General features: G+C 53.1%; 1 protein-coding gene and 1 long non-coding RNA gene across 3 annotated transcripts in view; one reads left to right on the top strand and one right to left on the bottom strand.

Moving 5' to 3' along the window:
* Nucleotides 1–16,520, bottom strand: part of TP73 (tumor protein p73) — a 92,387-nt gene extending 75,867 nt beyond the window's left edge. For both annotated transcript variants that reach the window (XM_015138176.3, XM_077978405.1), the window contains exon 1: nt 16,135–16,520. The gene's annotated coding sequence lies outside the window, so the exon portion shown is untranslated. The remainder of the gene's footprint in view (nt 1–16,134) is intronic.
* Nucleotides 990–6,669, top strand: LOC144336877 (uncharacterized). The gene is made up of 3 exons (XR_013409285.1): nt 990–1,359; nt 3,061–3,213; nt 6,011–6,669. It is a non-coding gene; the product is annotated as an uncharacterized LOC144336877 (long non-coding RNA).
* Nucleotides 16,521–18,194: the final 1,674 nt, after the last annotated feature.

Below are 18,194 nucleotides of genomic sequence, written 5' to 3' on the forward strand. Positions count from 1 at the left end.
GGAGTTTCACTATATGTTGGCCAGGTTGGTCTCGAACCCTTGACCTGGTGATCCACGTGCCTTGGCCTCCCAAAGTGCTGGGATTACAGGTGTGAGCCACCACGCCTGGTGATTCTGTCTCTTTTAAAAAAAAAAAAAAAAAAAAAAGGCTGGGCATGGTGGTTCACAGCTGTAGTCCCAGCCACTCAGGAGGCTGAGGCAGGAGAATTGCTTGAACCTGGGAGTTGGAGGTTTCAGTGAGCCGAAATCACACCACTGCACTCCAGCCTGGTGGCAGAGTGAGACTCTGTCTGAAAAAAGAGAGGCCGGGCGCGGTGGCTCACGCCTGTAATCCCAGCACTTTGGGAGGCTGAGGTGGGTGGATCACGAGGTCAGGAGATCAAGACCATCCTGGCTAACACGGTGAAACCCCATCTCTACTAAAAATACAAAAAAACTAGCCGGGTGAGGTGGTGGGCACCTGTAGTCCCAGCTACTCGGGAGGCTGAGGCAGGAGAATGGCGTGAACCCGGGGGGTGGAGCTTGCAGTGAGCCGAGATCTCGCCACTGCACTCCAGCCTGGGCGACAGAGCGAGACTCCGTCTCAAAAAAAAAAAAACAAAAAAAAAAAAAAGAGAGACAAACCAAAGGATCCAAAGGATCCAAAGGATCCAGGGATCAGAGAGTTATGAAACTTCAGAATAGGAATGATTTACATAATCCCACTCATATCAAGTCCTTCTGGTTTTAAAGTTCTGTTTTGCATAAATCTTGTACACTTCATTGCCAAGAATAGACTCTTCCTGTTATTCTAATACTTTCAAATATCAAATCAACCAGCGGAACATTAGACAATGTTCTTGGAGTTCTATTGGCCTCAATCGTACAACGGTGTATTTTGCTATTTTTATCAGAATTCATCATTTTCATATTAATCCAGTTAGCATCCTGTTTACCAATACCTCGTGTTTTAATTTGCAGCTTCCTTCTAAAAGCTTGGGGGGACTTTCACAACTCGACTGTCCTCCCTCATTACTGCCAAATAATTAGTCAAAGAGCGGTCCCTGATCAAAAATTAAGAACCCAGAAGCAAGTTGGAGCATGCCTCACTCCAGAAGAAAACATGACAGGAGACTCGTGCAATCATGAGGGGACTGGTTGGTGGTCATGATGGCAGCTGGCAAAGACTGTGATAGCAGGAAGGAGAGACATGCACCGACCGAATCGTGAGCATGGCAGACCGCAGCTCATTAACTAGCTCGGAGTTTGCATCTCCTGTTTAACTGACAATGACCGCAGAGCCTCTTGCCTGTAATTTGCGGGCTGACTCCACCCTGCATTGCGCACGGTGCAAACGGCAAGGACCACAAAGAGAGGACGGTGAGTTGCCCTACCCGCTAAATCGTGCACCTTATCTGGGTCATTGGATTCACAGGAATCACCTGCCTCTAAAGGGGGAGCACAACTTCCCTTTGTAGCCTGACTGCATCTGGCAAGAGTGGCTGGGTTTTGTGCAGAAGACAGACCCCTCTCTTTGGCCCAGCCAAGGCCTCCCGCAGACTCAACAACCCCTGTTCCCCAGCCGTCTCACAGTCGGGGAGGACCCACACTGGAGCAAGGCTGCTCCCCTGTCCCCCAAACAACCAGGCCCCGGTCCGGCCGGTGGGCACCAGCCAGGTGGACCCTGAGGCCAGGAGGCCGTGGAAGAGAAAGCTGCAGATCTGGCTTACGTGTTCAGGCTGGTGGAGAAAATGGAGCCAGGAAGTCATTGCTAAGATCACAGGAAATGGTGCGGTACAGGCGAGCGGGAGCTTCCCTGCCCTCTACAAAGGACCCAGTGAAACATGGCACTTCTCCTGCAGGAGGGGCAGCCTGCCCCCTCAGCCCAGGCTTCTCCAGGTGCCATCCCCACCCTGCCTGACACCTCGGAGCAGCAGGCGAGCTATTAGAGCCCCCACCCCTCCTCACAGGCACCCTGAGCCACGGGGGGCCTGGCAGCTGGTACTGGGCAGGGAAACAGGTGGGTCCTTCCTGTCCAGTGCAGCGCCCCTGGCAGGGGGATACACCCTGGGCTGGGTGGGAGCCCTGCTGGCTCAGGCCCTGCATCTGGGCTGGTAGGAGGGTAGGGGTCACAATGCCCAGGTGCCTGTGCCCGGGCTGGGAGGGCAGAGGGGCTGCACCAGCCTCACCTGGGCACCTCAAGTCTGCCAGTGGCACCCTTGGGGGTTCTCAGGTCCCACAGGCAGCTCAAATTGAGCTCACAGTGGGGACACAGCAGTGGCCTCCCCAGAGAGCCCGTGGCATGGAGGCAGGTGGGCCGGCCACTGACTGGGGTCAGGACATACCACTACCCCAAAATCTGGCATGGTGGCATCTGAGAAGCCAGGGAAAGCAGAGATAAGTTTTTCTTACAAAAGAAAACTTCATTTTTCTCTGAGAACCCTCAGAGCGGCTGGAAGAGGCAGCCCCATGTTGTCCTCACACCAGGGATGCCTCCCTGCACTCCCCAGCCAGGTCTGTCCTGAGGCCTTGCGGGGAGCTGATTCCATCTCCAAGGCCTGTAGAGGCCCCTCTAGGCCCCCTTGTGACGTCCCCTCCACAGCCCTGACACCTGCGTTGGGGCTCAGGACACACCACCCCACCCCAAAACATGGCTGGAGGGGACAGAATGTGCCACCCCAAACATGCCTTGGGCATATCGATTATTTCGAGAAACTGCAGACACAGGAGTGGCTCTGCCCAGCTGCCCGTCTGGGAGAGAAATGAAAGACATTTCCATTCATAAAGGTCGCTATGTCGAGAGGAGAGCGGCTCCAGGCAACTCTGATCACCTGAGAGACGCATGTCCGCATGACGAGCACCTTCATTCACCAGGCAACTCCCCTGCTACAGCTGGTCCACACCAGCCTGCAGCAGCCCCACGGCCCTGTATCTTCCTGCAGCTCAGGATGACACAGATGCCTCTGCCATCTGGCCCCTTCCCCCAGTTTCATCTTCGTGTGGGACTCCCATTTGTGGACATATCATTAAAATGGGTTTTCTCCTGTTAATCTGTCTGATGTCACTTTTCCTCCCCTGCAGCTTGATGACATGAAAGGATCTCCGTGGCTGGCCTTACTCCCTGTGGATGCCACAGCTGCAGGATACTGGTGCCCCAACAGAAGCCAGTGAAGGAAGAATTCCTGCTCCAGCAGGTGCCTGGTCTCTACCTTCAGGGGCTGCTCAAGGAGAGCGGTAATTTGGGGCAGCAGGAGGAAACATGGGTGTGAACTAGTTCTTTTTTTTTTTTTTTTTTTTTTGAGACAGGGTCTCACTCTGTTACCCAGGCTAGAGTGCAGTGGTACAATCATAGTTCATCGCAGCCTCGACTCCTCAGCCTCCTGAGTAGCTGGGAGACAGGCGAGCACCACCATACCCAGCTAATTAAAAAAAAAAAAAAAATATATATATATATATATAAAAAATGCATGTGTGTATTTACACTTTGTTGCTCAGGCTGGAGTATAATGGTGCGATCTCAGCTCACTGCGGCATGAATCTCCCTGGGCTCAAGGGATCCTCCTATCTCAGCTTCCTGAGTGGCTGAGATCACAGGCATGCGCCACCATGCCTGGCTAATTTTTGTAGTTTTTGTAGAGACGGGGTTTTACCATGTTGCCCAGGCTGGTCTCGAACTCCTGGGCTCAAGCCATCTGCTGGCGTCAGCCTCTCAAAGGGCTGGAATTACAGGCGTGACCCATCGCGCCTGGCCAGATCTAAGATTATTTGAAACTATCTAACTTTCTGCATTTCTCTTTGAATATTTCATTGTTACTTTGATTACATGAGAATTAAGTATTATTTCATGATGACGTGGGATTCCATTTAATCAAGTGCTTTAAACCTTTTGACATTTTGACAACTTTCCGAAATCACACTCTAAATTAAGTCTTTTTGACCCCGAATTAACGTTTGGGATTTCCCTGGAATATCTCAAAAGGATTCTTTTCTCTCCTTATAAAAAGATAGATTATTTTGCCAATGTTAAAGGGAAAATTTTGTTAAATAAAATAAAAAGATACTAAATAAGTCGGGCTTATTTGATCAACTAAATTTGCATAGAAGCACTGTAAAATATGAGGGGATGATTAAGCTTCTCTGAGTGAGTTATATTTGCATGGATAAATATTAATATAAGAGTTTCAGACATTTTATGAAATTCTTAGAAATCTGATACTTTCTATACTTGTTGTAATTCCAGTTATTATCTAAAAGTATAGGCCGGGCGCAGTGGCTCACGCCTGTAATCCCAGCACTTTGGGAGGCCGAGACGGGCGGATCACGAGGTCAGGAGATTGAGACCATCCTGGCTAACATGGTGAAACCCTGTCTCTACTAAAAATACAAAAAAAAAAATTTAGCCGGGCATGGTGGCAGCACCTGTGGTCCTCCCCTACTCGGGAGGCTGAGGCAGGAGAATGGTGTAAACCCGGGAGGCGGAGCTTGCAGTGAGCTGAGATCCGGCCACTGCACTCCAGCCTGGGCGACAGAGCGAGACTCCGTCTCAAAAAAAAAAAAAAAAAAAAAAAGGTATACACCACAGGAATAACCAAACTTCCTCATCAGTTACATTATAGTGATCTCATCATATCTTTAGCCAAGGCCATTTTAAGCCTTTCTGTCATACACAGTTAATTGTTTCGCTCTGATGGTTTCCTGAAAGCTTTTGCAAGCAACTGTAATCCTAAAGTCTCGTGTCTTCAAGAAGATTTCATGGGGAAGACTTTGACCAGTACAGGTTTCTGATACATTAAGATCACACCACTGCATGGCAAGAATTTCCAGAACATAAGTGAAGAAACTACTTATAACTTACAGCATTCCGGTGCATTATACTTTTGTAAGCAAAATTGAAACGATGACTTTTCTCCCTACCTGATCTCTCTAGAATTTGGAAACTATTAGCAATTTTGTTGTTATGGCCATAGAGTTATTTGCTTAAGTTCAGTATGAATCTGCTCCCTTGTAATAGGAAACAATTGGAAATATTGGTTAGCTTACAAAGTGTTTGACTGGAATATTATATTTGAGAGTGATGTGCATAAAATCAGATGTGAGTAGCTTTAAGGAACTAGGGTTGACTTTATGGAGCCAATGAAACCCCTTGGAGGAAAACAAAATTGCCCTTGTACCTGAATTAAAGGGCTTCTGTGGCCTCACAGGTTGAGGAAAGACTGTCCTTTTTTGGCAGTATTTCTCAAGAATATGTCGGGAACCTTGAGAAAGAGGAATTCACCCAAATCTATAGGTATTCCAGCTAAAGTCTGATATCAAGTCCTTGGCTTGACTTCTTAGCTTCAAGAGGCTTTTGAAAGCCTAACCTGAGATTTCTTATTAAAAGTTCCAGCAGCCGGGCGTGGTGGCTCATGCCTGTGATCCCAGCACTTTGGGAGGCCAAGGCGGGTGGATCACGAGGTCAGGAGATTGAGACCATCCTGGCTAACATGGTGAAACATGGTGAAACCCCGTCTCTACTAAAAATGCAAAAAATTAGCCGGGTGTGGTGGTGGGCGCCTGTAGTCCCAGCTACTTGGGAGGAAAATGGCGTGAACCCGGGAGGTGGAGCTTGCAGTGAGCCGAGATCACACCACTGCACTCCAGCCTGGGTGAAACAGCGAGACTTCCGTCTCAAAAAAAAAAAAAAAGAGAGAGACAAACCAAAGGATCCAAAAGATCCAAAGGATCGGGGGCAGAGAGTTATGAAACTTCAGAATAGGAATGATTTACATAATCTCACTCATATCAAGTCCTTCTGGTTTTAAAGTTCTATTTTGCATAAATCTTGTACACTTCATGGCCAAGAATAGACTCTTCCTGTTATTCTAATACTTTCAAATATCAGATCAACCAGCGGAACATTAGACAACGTTCTTGGAGTTCTATTGGCCTCAATCTTACAACGGTGTATTTTGCTATTTTTATCAGAATTCATCATTTTCATATTAATCCAGTTAGCATCCTGTTTACCAATACCTCGTGTTTTAATTTGCAGCTTCCTTCTAAAAGCTTGGGAGGACTTTCACAACTCGACTGTCCTCCCTCATTACTGCCAAATAATTAGTCAAGGAGCTGCCCCTGATCAAAAATTAAGAACCCAGAAGCAAGCTGGAGCCTCACTCCAGAAGAAAACATGACAGGAGACTTATGCAATCATGAGGGGACTAGTTGGTGGTCATGATGGCAGCTGGCAAAGACTGTGATAGCAGGAAGGAGAGACATGCACCGACCGAATCATGAGCATGGCACACCGCAGCTCATTAACTAGCTCGGAATTTGCATCTCCTGTTTAACTGACAATAACTGCAGAGCCTCTCGCCTGTAATTTGCGGGCTGACTCCACCCTGCATTGCGCACGGTGCAAACGGCAAGGACCACAAAGAGAGTTGCCCTACCCGCTAAATCGTGCACCTTATCTGGGTCATTGGATTCACAGGAATCACCTGCCTCTAAAGAGGGAGCACAACTTCCCTTTGTAGCCTGACTGCATCTGGCAAGAGTGGCTGGGTTTTGTGCAGAAGACAGACCCCTCTCTTTGGCCCAGCCAAGGCCTCCCGCAGACTCAACAACCCCTGTTCCCCAGCCGTCTCACAGTCAGGGAGGACCCACACTGGAGCAAGGCTGCTCCCCTGTCCCCCAAACAACCAGGCCCCGGTCTGGCCGGTGGGCGCCAGCCAGGTGGACCCTGAGGCCAGGAGGCCGGGGAAGAGAAAGCTGCAGGTCTGGCTTACGTGTTCAGGCTGGTGGAGAAAATGGAGCCAGGAAGTCATTGCTAAGATCACAGGAAATGGTGCAGTACAGGCGAGCGGGAGCTTCCCTGCCCTCTCCAAAGGACCCAGTGAAACATGGCACTTCTACTGCAGGAGGGGCAGCCTGCCCCCTCAGCCCAGGCTTCCCCAGGTGCCATCCCCACCCTGCCTGACACCTCGGAGCAGCAGGCGAGCTATTAGAGCCCCCACCCCTCTTCACAGGTGCCCTGAGCCACGGGGGGCCTGGCAGCTGGTACTGGGCAGGGAAACAGGTGGGTCCTTCCTGTCCAGTGCAGCGCCCCTGGCAGGGGGATACACCCTGGGCTGGGTGGGAGCCCTGCTGGCTCAGGCCCCGCATCTGGGCTGGTAGGAGGGTAGGAGTCGCAATGCCCAGGTGCCTGTGCCCGGGCTGGCAGGGCAGAGGGGCTGCACCAGCCTCACCTGGGCACCTCAAGTCTGCCCTGGCACCCTTGGGGGTTCTCAGGTCCCACAGGCAGCTCAAATTGAGCTCACAGTGGGGACACAGCAGTGGCCTCCCCAGAGAGCCCGTGGCATGGAGGCAGGTGGGCCGGCCACTGACTGGGGTCAGGACATACCACTACCCCAAAATCTGGCATGGTGGCATCTGAGAAGCCAGGGAAAGCAGAGATAAGTTTTTCTTACAAAAGAAAACTTCATTTTTCTCTGAGAACCCTCAGAGCGGCTGGAAGAGGCAGCCCCATGTTGTCCTCACACCAGGGATGCCTCCCTGCACTCCCCAGCCAGGTCTGTCCTGAGGCCTTGCGGGGAGCTGATTCCATCTCCAAGGCCTGTAGAGGCCCCTCTAGGCCCCCTTGTGACGTCCCCTCCACAGCCCTGACACCTGCGTTGGGGCTCAGGACACACCACCCCACCCCAAAACATGGCTGGAGGGGACAGAATGTGCCACCCCAAACATGCCTTGGGCATATCGATTATTTCGAGAAACTGCAGACACAGGAGTGGCTCTGCCCAGCTGCCCGTCTGGGAGAGAAATGAAAGACATTTCCATTCATAAAGGTCGCTATGTCGGGAGGAGAGCGGCTCCAGGCAACTCTGATCACCTGAGAGACGCATGTCCGCATGACGAGCACCTTCATTCACCAGGCAACTCCCCTGCTACAGCTGGTCCACACCAGCCTGCAGCAGCCCCACGGCCCTGTATCTTCCTGTAGCTCAGGATGACACAGATGCCTCTGCCATCTGGCCCCTTCCCCCAGTTTCATCTTCGTGTGGGACTCCCATTTGTGGACATATCATTAAAATGGGTTTTCTCCTGTTAATCTGTCTGATGTCACTTTTCCTCCCCTGCAGCTTGGTGACATGAAAGGATCTCCGTGGCTGGCCTTACTCCCTGTGGATGCCACAGCTGCAGGATACTGGTGCCCCAACAGAAGCCAGTGAAGGAAGAATTCCTGCTCCAGCAGGTGCCTGGTCTCCACCTTTAGGGGCTGCTCAAGGAGAGCGGTAATTTGGGGCAGCAGGAGGAAACATGGGTGTGAAGTAGTTCTTTTTTGTTTTTTTTGTTTTTGAGACAGGGTCTCACTCTGTTACCCAGGCTAGAGTGCAGTGGTACAATCATAGTTCATCGCAGCCTCGACTCCTCAGCCTCCTGAGTAGCTGGGAGACAGGCGAGCACCACCATACCCAGCTAATTAAAAAAAAAAAAAAATATATATATATATATATATATACACACACACACACACGTGTGTGTGTGTATATAATACATATATGTATTATGTGTGTATATATATATATATATATATAAAATGAGTGTGTGTATTTACACTTTGTTGCTCAGGCTGGAGTATAGTGGTGCGATCTCAGCTCACTGCGGCATGAATCTCCCTGGGCTCAAGGGATCCTCCTATCTCAGCTTCCTGAGTGGCTGAGATCACAGGCATGCGCCACCATGCCTGGCTAATTTTTGTAGTTTTTGTAGAGACGGGGTTTTACCATGTTGCCCAGGCTGGTCTCGAACTCCTGGGCCCAAGCCATCTGCTGGCGTCGGCCTCTCAAAGGGCTGGAATTACAGGCGTGACCCATCACGCCCGGCCAGATCTCAGATTATTTTAAACTATCTGACTTTCTGCATTTCTCTTTGAATATTTCATTGTTACTTTGATTACATGAGAATTAAGTATTATTTCATGATGACGTGGGATTCCATTTAATCAAGTGCTTTAAACCTTTTGACCTTTTGACAACTTTCCAAAATCACACTCTAAATTAAGTCTTTTTGACCCCGAATTAACGTTTGGGATTTCCCTGGAATATCTCAAAAGCATTCTTTTCTCTCCTTATAAAAAGATAGATTATTTTGCCAATGTTAAAGGGAAAATTTTGTTAAATAAAATAAAAAGATACTAAATAAATTGGGCTTATTTGATCAACTAAATTGGCATAGAAGCACTGTAAAATATGAGGGGATGATTAAGCTTCTCTGAGTGAGCCACTTTGGGAGGCCAAGGTGGGTGGATCCTGTGAGGTCAGGAGTTCAAGACCAGCCTGGTCAACATGTCAAAACCCTGTCTCTACTTAAAAAAATAATAAAAATACAAATATTAGCTGGCCGTGGTGGTGGATGCCTGTAACCCCAGCTACTCAGGAGGTTGAGGCAGGAGAATCACTTAAACCCGGGAGACAGAGGTTGCAGTGAGCCGAGCTCGTGCCACTACACTCTAGCCTTGAGCGACAGAGTGAAACTCCATCTCAATAATAATAATAATAATAATAATAATATTAATAATCTTACTGAGATTATTTTTAGTAGAAAGAGAGGTGATGTAGAGAGAACATATATTTCAGTAGAAAGCCATATTGTGTGCCCCATATTAGATTCTCATCCTGTTTAATTTCTTTGGGGTTTTGTTATCTATTGATGTCTATAAACTGGACTGGTTCCTGATGTTTCTAGTTTCCTTCAGTATCTTGCTGCAACTCTCCAAATTAACACTTTCAATTTTCTCCCACCGTTCTTATTGGAATCATGAAGAACAAAACTGCCCTTTGCCCAGAAATCCTGCAAACTGAAGCTGGACGACTTGAAATAAACATCAGTGAGATGAGCACGAAGCCCAGGTGTGAAGGGCCCTCATGCCTGTTGCTGTGTGGGCCTCCCAGACATCACCAGAGACCAAACCGCAGAGGACGCTCGGAGCCCAGGATCTACAAACCGGCCCTGCCACAGCCCCCACACCCAGAAACGAGTTTTTATTCAGCTCCAATGATTAGCATTTTTTTTCTTTTGTTTTTAAGAAATGCCTCTTCACAGCATTACGAGACAACACACCAACCCAGTTTCTGTACCATGGAGCTTCTTGGGGAAGTTTCAGACTAGGAAACAATGGGACTCAGGACACATCACCCCAAAATGTGACTGTAGGAGACCAGAATACGTCACCCCAAAAAATGACTGTAGGAGACCAACATATATCAATGGTTCCTACTGGTGAGGTCACAGGTACTGCTATGACTAGTTTGCTGACTACATTCAAAACTGGAGGAAATGCTGAAATTTGAAGTTAATACAAGGTGCCGTTTTTCCCCATCCAGGCTCACAGCACCTTGGACTCTCTACCCCTGGCTTGGATGGTCTGGAAGGGCCCTTCTGGGATGAATGTTCCATGGTTCTAGGTGTCTGGGGGACGTGTCTTGTATTTGCAGCCATTTACATGCCACCCCAAAATATGACTGTAGGAGACCAGAATATGCCACCCCAAAATATGCCATGTTGGCACCCCAAAATATGCCATGTTGATATGTTGATTACTTTGAGCTAAAAGAAACTGAGAACCAGCCAACAGATAAAAGCTCTTCAACTCCCTAAAATAAAGCGTAAAACTCTCTTTTCTAAAGGAAATTGACATCTATAAAGGACATTTTCGTTAGTAATGATATGTGCGCCAGGAAGAGAGCCGCGCCAGGACACATTTTCTCACCAAGAGACTGATAGCTTCACCACGAGGCAGCCTTTATACCCAGATGTTTCCTCCCTCACCCTCTCCTCGTTTGTCTCCACCGCTCCCCAGAAGCCCAGGCCCCCTTTCCTTTCTGTCGCTGAGGACGGACATCTGCACTGCTCCCATCTGGCTACTGCCGAGTCTCCTGTTTTTATGGCACTTCCAGGCATAGGTACAGCCTTAAAACTGTTGTCTCTTGTGCATCTGTCTTTTGTCAATCGTTTATTGGCAGTCTAAGAATCCAGTTGGGAAGAGGGAGGCAACTTTCCCCTCTCCACAGCTTGCTCTTTGGGGAACCTGATTTAATCTCCACGGCCCATGGACTCTTCCGGCCACTGTCCATCTAGTGTCCCCCATGTCCCCTCCATGGTCCCTGCTCCATGAGACCTGCCTTCTGTGCCCTCGATCTGGCCTCAGCAAAGTCCTTCCTGCCATCTGGTCTCTCCAGGTCTCACTGGAGGTCACCACTGGGACGGCGTCTCCTCTCTGTCCCAACTCCCTGAGAGGTGCCTCTCCAGACCCTTCAGTGCAGGCCGATGCCCCCTGACCCTCTGTAGTACCCACGGCCAGGTCCAGGGCTGGGGCCCAGGTCTCGCCTCTCCTGGTGGGGCTTCTTGTTCAATATGTGTCTGGTTTCTCTCCCTAACTGGGGGCTATAATGGCCCAAGCAGTTCCCAGGTAGAGGAGCTGCTGGAGTGCGTGGAACGGCCTGTTTTCCAGGATGCAGAGGCTGTGGAGGAGGCGCCAGGCAGGAGGTGCTGGGGGAGAGGGGGGCTGCCCATCTTCGGCTGTGCCCAACCCTGACCTTCAGTGTCCGGGTTCCTGATCCTCTTCCTAAAAAGACGGGCATGGCTTAGACTTGGCTTCTTCCCTATTTGCACCACGACCCCTCAGGGAGCCTGGGGAATCTCAGATGCCTTGTCTGGGAGAATGTTTTAAATACATGAAACAAAATACACAGGATGGCGAGTTACTGAAATTCAGCCGCTCTAGTGGGTTGGATGCAGCCTCCTGGAACGAGCCTCAGAATGTGATGTTATTTGAAATCAGGGTCTTTGCAGACGCCACTTAGGTAAAGGTCTCAAGATAAGATCATCCTGCATTTTCCAGGTAGGCCCCCGATCCAAGGACAGGTGTCCATCTAAGGGACAGAAATGGAGAGACATACAGGGACACAGAGGAGAAGGCCATGGGAAGACGGTGGCAGAGACTGGATGGTACATCTGCACGCCCGGGAACCACAGGATGGCCGGCAGCCCCCCAGATCCTAGGAGGGAGGCAGCCCCCTCTCAAAGCCTCCGAGGGAACCCGACCCAGCCCCCACCTGGCTTCAGATTTCCTGCCTCCACAACTGTGAGACAAACACTCTCCATTGTTTCCAGCCACTTACTTTGTGGTCATTTGTAATGGCAGCCTGAGAAAACTAAAAAAGTGACCCTAATATTTAAAAAGCAAAATTGGGAGGTGATTGTATGTGTGTTTCTTTGTTCATACATGAAGTCATAAGCCTGAGAGCAGATCTAATCACCGCCGTAATTGTAACTGAGCAACAAGCACGAACCACTTTTTAAGATGCTGCAGCAGTCACCGGACACCGTGAAAATATCAATGGTTCCTACTGGTGAGGTCACAGGTACTGCTATGACTAGTTTGCTGACTACATTCAAAACTGGAGGAAATGCTGAAATTTGAAGTTAATACAAGGTGCCGTTTTTCCCCATCCAGGCTCACAGCACCTTGGACTCTCTACCCCTGGCTTGGATGGTCTGGAAGGGCCCTTCTGGGATGAATGTTCCACGGTTCTAGGTGTCTGGGGGACGTGTCTTGTATTTGCAGTGGGCCTGAGCCAATGGCAGACTCAGGTGAAGGATGGTTTGGCAGCCCCAGGCCCAGCTTCATGGTCATAGCTGGAGTCCTCACTCCCATACTTTGCAGCTGTGTGACCTTGTGCAAGTAGAATAGCCAGTTGAAGCCTCAGTTTCCTCATCTGTAAATGGGCATAATTATAGTATAACCTCAACGGGCTATTGTGGGGATTACAGGGAAAAAATGTAAACGTTTTAGCCACGTACCAGCTCACAGCCACCATGGGCTAAATGTGAGTTATTACAGACATTCAAAAACAAGAGTTGGGCTGGATTATCATTTTCTTCTTTGGGTCTCTGATGTGCAGCTTGTCCAGGAAAAGAAAGCACTTTGGATGAGCGAGTGTTCAGCCTGCAAAGAAATACTGAGCACAGAGTGGTCAGGCAGAGGGCAGGCAGGAAGCCTGTGAGCACATGCGTACGTCCATCCGAGCCCACTTTGGTATAAGCTGTCTTAACTCAAACGCCAATGAGCCTCACTCTGTCACCCAGGCTGGAGTGCAGTGGTGCGATCTCGGCTCACTGCAAGCTCTGCCTCCCGAGTTCATGCCATTCTCCTGCCTCAGCCTCCCAAGTAGCTGGGACTACAGGCACCCGCCACCACACCCGGCTAATTTTTTTTGCATTTTTAGTAGAGATGGGGTTTCACGGTATTAGCCAGGATGGTCTTGATCTCCTGACCTCGTGATCCACCCACCTCGGCCTCCCAAAGTGCTGGGATTCCAGGTGTGGGCCACCGTGCCCGGCCTTAAAGCATGTTTTGAAGACTTTTTCTGACTTTTTGCAAACCCAAGGTTCACCGTGTTGCGATGTTACTTTGGTGTGCTCGGAATTTCAGGGTTAACACCGCTGTTGGGCGAGGGCAGGGCCTCGTCCATGTTCTCGAGTGGGTGTGTGGCTCCTCTCTCGGACCTCAGCCTCTTCTCTTCTCTTCTCTCTACTTGAGCTATGCATTTCACATGTGCTCAGTGTTATCAATCCATTCTTGGACCTGGGTGGGGCATGCCCTATAAATAAATACTAAACCAGGCATCCTTGCCCCAGTGCATACTTCTGACAGATGCCATCGGCCTCCACCCATGCCTCAGGCAGATGCCTGCCTTGCTGCCATCCCTCCTGCCCTGGAGATAGCTACCAGCTACTAAAGAGCCGGGTCTCTCCCCAGGGCTCCTAGCTCTCCCAGCTCTGGAACAGAGCCTGGGACCCAAAGCCATCATATGTGGGGACACCGAGCTGGTGCCAGGCACTCTCCCAAGCCCTTTGGATGGCACCTCACTGACTGTTCTCCAAGCCTCTGAGGCAGGAACTATTACCCTACTCTGCAGATGGGTAACCTGAGGCTCCAAGTGGTTAAGTGACTTGCTGGAGTAAATAGGGAAGGGGAGATTTGAACCCCAGCATTCTGACTTCCACACTACTCCCTTAACCACTGTGCCAGACCAGCTTCTCATGGGACTGGCCTTCGGGATTCGGAGACAGCTATCTGTTCACCGTAGCCTTCACAAGAATGACTGCAAGGCAGGGCTCACATCCCTGGCCATTCTCGGGCGGCTGCGGTGCACAGACAAGCCCTGCTCAGGCCCTCCTTCTACTCACCCCAGGCAACCCCTGACTGACAACAGGCAGCTGCCACACTGCAGCCTCTGGCACCAACTTTTTATCTTATTTTATCTTTTTTTTTTTTTTTTTTTTTTGAGACGGCGTCTCGCTCTTTCGCCCAGGCTAGAGTGCAGTGGCGGGATCTTGGCTCATCACAAGCTTTGCCTCCCGGGTTCACACCATTTTCCTGCCTCAGCCTCCCGAGTAGCTGGGACTATAGGTGCCCACCACCACACCCGGCTAATTTTTTGTATTTTTAATAGAGACGGGGTTTCACCATGTTTGCCAGGATGGTCTCGATCTCCTGACCTCGTGATCCACCCACCTCGGCCTCCCAAAGTGCTGGGATTACAGGTGTGAGCCACCACGCCCGGCCATTTTATCTTATTTTTTGAGACAGAGTCTTGCTCTGTTGCCCAGGCTGGAGTGCAGTGGCGTGGTATCAGCTCGTTGCAACCTCTCCATCCCAGGTTCAAGCAATTCTTGTGCCTCAGCCTCCAGAGTAGCTGGGAGTACAGGTGCCTGCCACCACGCTCAGCTAATTTTTGTATTTTAAGTAGAGACTGGGTTTCACCATGTTGGCCAGGCTAGTCTCGAACTCCTGACCTCAGGTGATCCACCCACCTCAGCCTCCCAAAGTGCAGGGATGACAGGCGTGAGCCACTGTGCCCAGCCAACTTTTTATCTTATTTTAAAAACTACATACGTAATGCAAACATTCATATATGGCAACATTTCAAACACCATGTCCTGTTCTTAATGCAATGCTTTTTAATCTTTTCCCGAATAAATCCAAAGAGGGGTGGCTCAGCGCTCAGTAAGCGCCAGAGGCCATGCGTTTTGTTTTCTCCTCCCCCAGAGCTAAGCCTGAACAAATAAACAGCAACGACAGCAACAAAAAACAAAACAACACAAACCAAAGCATTGTGTTAATGAGCCTGAACCATTTCCAAAAGTCCAGACAGTGGATAAACAGATGGCAGCACCTTCGGAAGCAAATGACCTCTGGTCAGAAGTTTGGGGTGCAATGCGTTTCCCTGCACCCTTGCTAGTTGAAGATGGTCTACCTGTCCCCTGTTTATGTAGCAGACATGTGCATACTACGTGGGCTTATTTCCTAGTGTCCAGACCAAAATACAAGCTGAATGAAGGTAATCATCGCTCCCCAGTCCAAGCAGCAGCGGGAGAGGCAGGGGCTGCAGGAGGAAGCGGCCCAGGAGCTAAGGGGGCGGGAGGTGTCTCCCTGCAGGCCGGCCCGGACCGTTTCTTCCCGGGCTTTCTCTACCTGGGACCGATCCCGCGACAGGTCAGGAGCCCTCGACTGACAAACTCAGGGCCACAGGGAGCTGTCCCTCGGAAAACCATCGAAACCGCTTAGTAACCAACTCCCTGGGTCAAGGCCCCCGCCCAGATCCTTCTCCCTGTCCAGGGAGGGCCTGGCTCTGGCTCCTCGGGGGAACTAAGGCCTCGGGATTGGCACAGCCCTGCAGGTCGGAGGGAGCGCGGGGGCGGGGAGGAGCTTGCTGGCGATTTCCACCTGCACCCGCGGCCCGCACCCCTGCCTCTTCCCGGGGTTACCCTGCCAACGGCCCTCGGAGCCCGGGGTGGAGAGGGGACAGCAGGAGGAGGGCCCTCCCGGAACCCCTGCGGGGCTGTCTTTGGCGCCAAAGGCGGCCGGAGCTGAGGGCAGGACCCGCATCTCCTCGCAGTCTCGACTCTGGCCGCTCCAGCCCCTCGCGAGCGCCAAGTCCCAGGGGCCGATCCAACTCCGAGGGAGCCCCTGTGTCGCCTTGTCCCAGCTCGTCCCCGATCGTCCTCCCCTCACCTCCCAGCTTCGGAGCTGCGAGCCCAGGTGCCTGCCCAGCCCTGCGCTCCAGCTCCTGCCTGCCGAGCCGAACCGCGCCCCGGCCCCGGCCCTCCTACCTGCAGCCGTCGCAGCTCCGGGCATCGGCATCCGTCCCGGCCGGCCTGGCGCGGGCCCCGGCTTCGCTGCGTCCCCTTCGCAGGAGCACAGGCCTCGGGGCGGGTGCGCGGGCGGGGAGGCAGGGCGGGCGGCCCGGCCCCTAGGCGGGTTATATGGGCGCGGGGAGGGGAGGCGCCGCGGGGAGTAGGCGGCCGCCGGCGTTAGCGCCTTTTTAGCCCGGCGCGCGGGAAGGCAGCGCGGGCCACCCAGTCGCGGCGGGGCCAAGGTCTCCTCCCGGCGCTCCGCCTCCCCAGATGGCCGCGTCCGAGTCGGGGTCCCGGGCGCGCTCTGCCCCGCCTCCTTCCCGCCGCCGTTTGGCGCGCGTCGCCCCTGCCGAGCCCGGCGAGGCCGCCCACTCAGGGCCGAAGCAGGTCAGGCGCCAGGGCCCCTCCCGCGGGCCAGACCCGACCACGACCTTCGGCTGGGCTGGGGACGCCGGTGCCGACTCTGCGCCCGACGCCTGCGTTTCCCCCGGACTCCCTGCTGTCCCCCAGACGGCCCATCTTTCCCAACACCCGGATTCTCTCCGGGCCGCCGCCACTGGCGCTGGGCCCCTCGGCGCGCGGGGCGCTTGGAATCCAGGGGGCAGGGGATGCGGCCGGCGGGGAACAGGGGTGAGGGGCGGGGAACAGGGGTGAGGGGCGCCTCTCCAGGGCCGGGAGGAGGGGAACGGCTGCAGTCCGCCAAGCAGGGCTTGCCACCCACTCCGCCTGTGGAGCCGCGGTCCCGCCCGGCAGAGGATCCCGCGGAGACCCTCTGGGGGCTGCTCTCCCAACCTCAGCCGGAGTTTGGGCCCCATGTCCTTCCAGGGGTCACTCAGGACGCGAACACTACCGGGCGGCGGCCAGCACCCTGCTCCCTCCCCCGGCCGCCGCCTGTGGGCTCGAGCTCTGGATCCCCTCCGGTGTTTGGAAGGAGCTCGCGGGCGTCGGTGCGCTTGGAGTTGCTCTCTGCGCGCACCAGACCCGCGCTAGGTCAGGCCGAGACTCCCTCCCGGCCGGCGGCACACGCCGTCCCGCTTGCCTGCTCCTCCTAGGCCACTGGGGCTTCCAGGGCCCTAGACCACGTACACCAGGCCCTGGCTAGGGGACCGGACATGCTGGGCGAGTTCCGAGCGGCTCTCAGTGGCGGCGCTGTTTATGGTCTGATGCTTACGGGGCCCGTGATCTGGCTCCGAACCGATGCCCTCTGCCCATGGTTACCCCCACGTCTTGGAAGGTGGCGTCAGTGAAGCCCTAGGCGTCTCGAGCTAGCCGGGCTGGTGCAGACTGGGTTCTCTGGCCGCAGCAGGTCCGCGCCTGACCGGGAGGGTCCGGCTGACTTCCGCACATCTTTATGGCTCACCCACTGTTTGCTGGGCGCACGGGGTGGGGACACAAAGACGAATCCCATGCAGGGGTTTGGGTCCAGTAGGGAATAGAAAAGGCCGGCACCGCCAGAGTAGGACGCGCGCGCACCACCATCCATTCCCCCGGGGAGGCTGGGGCGTCCGCGGGGAACAGACCCGAGGCTGGGCGCCCGGAGGTGCGAGCAAGACCCTGGCCGGCTCTCAGCTCCCAGAACCCAGGGCCAGGCGGGGATGACAGGGTCTGTGCGTCTGGGGGGCCCTAGAGGCGCCGGCGGGGCCTGGCGCGGACTACTAGCGGCCTGCCGGAGCCAGGGGTGGAGGGGGCCGCTGTCTAGGGAAGAGGACCGGGGTCCGGAGTAGGGGAGAGGACGAGGCACGGCCTTGAGCCTGGGAGACCTGCGGACCGCTCGCCCGCGCAGGAGCTCGCTCTCCGGTGCCTGGGGCGGCTGCAGCTGGGCCCCCAGGTCCCGGACCCGCACAATTCTTCGCCCGGTGCCAGCCCAGATGCGCGCGGGTGAGGCACTGGCGGTGCCCGCGATCCACGCGCTCACTTCGTCCGGTCAGCGGCAAATTCGTTCTCTTCTTGATCTCAGTGGCACTGGAGCGTGAGGCAAGGGCCAGGAGGCAGGTAGCGGGGCCGGACTCAGCAAAAGCAAACAAAACCCCAAGCAA

The sequence above is a fragment of the Macaca mulatta genome, chromosome 1 (assembly GCF_049350105.2).
Source record: "Macaca mulatta isolate MMU2019108-1 chromosome 1, T2T-MMU8v2.0, whole genome shotgun sequence".
NCBI classification, from domain to species: Eukaryota; Metazoa; Chordata; class Mammalia; order Primates; family Cercopithecidae; genus Macaca; species Macaca mulatta.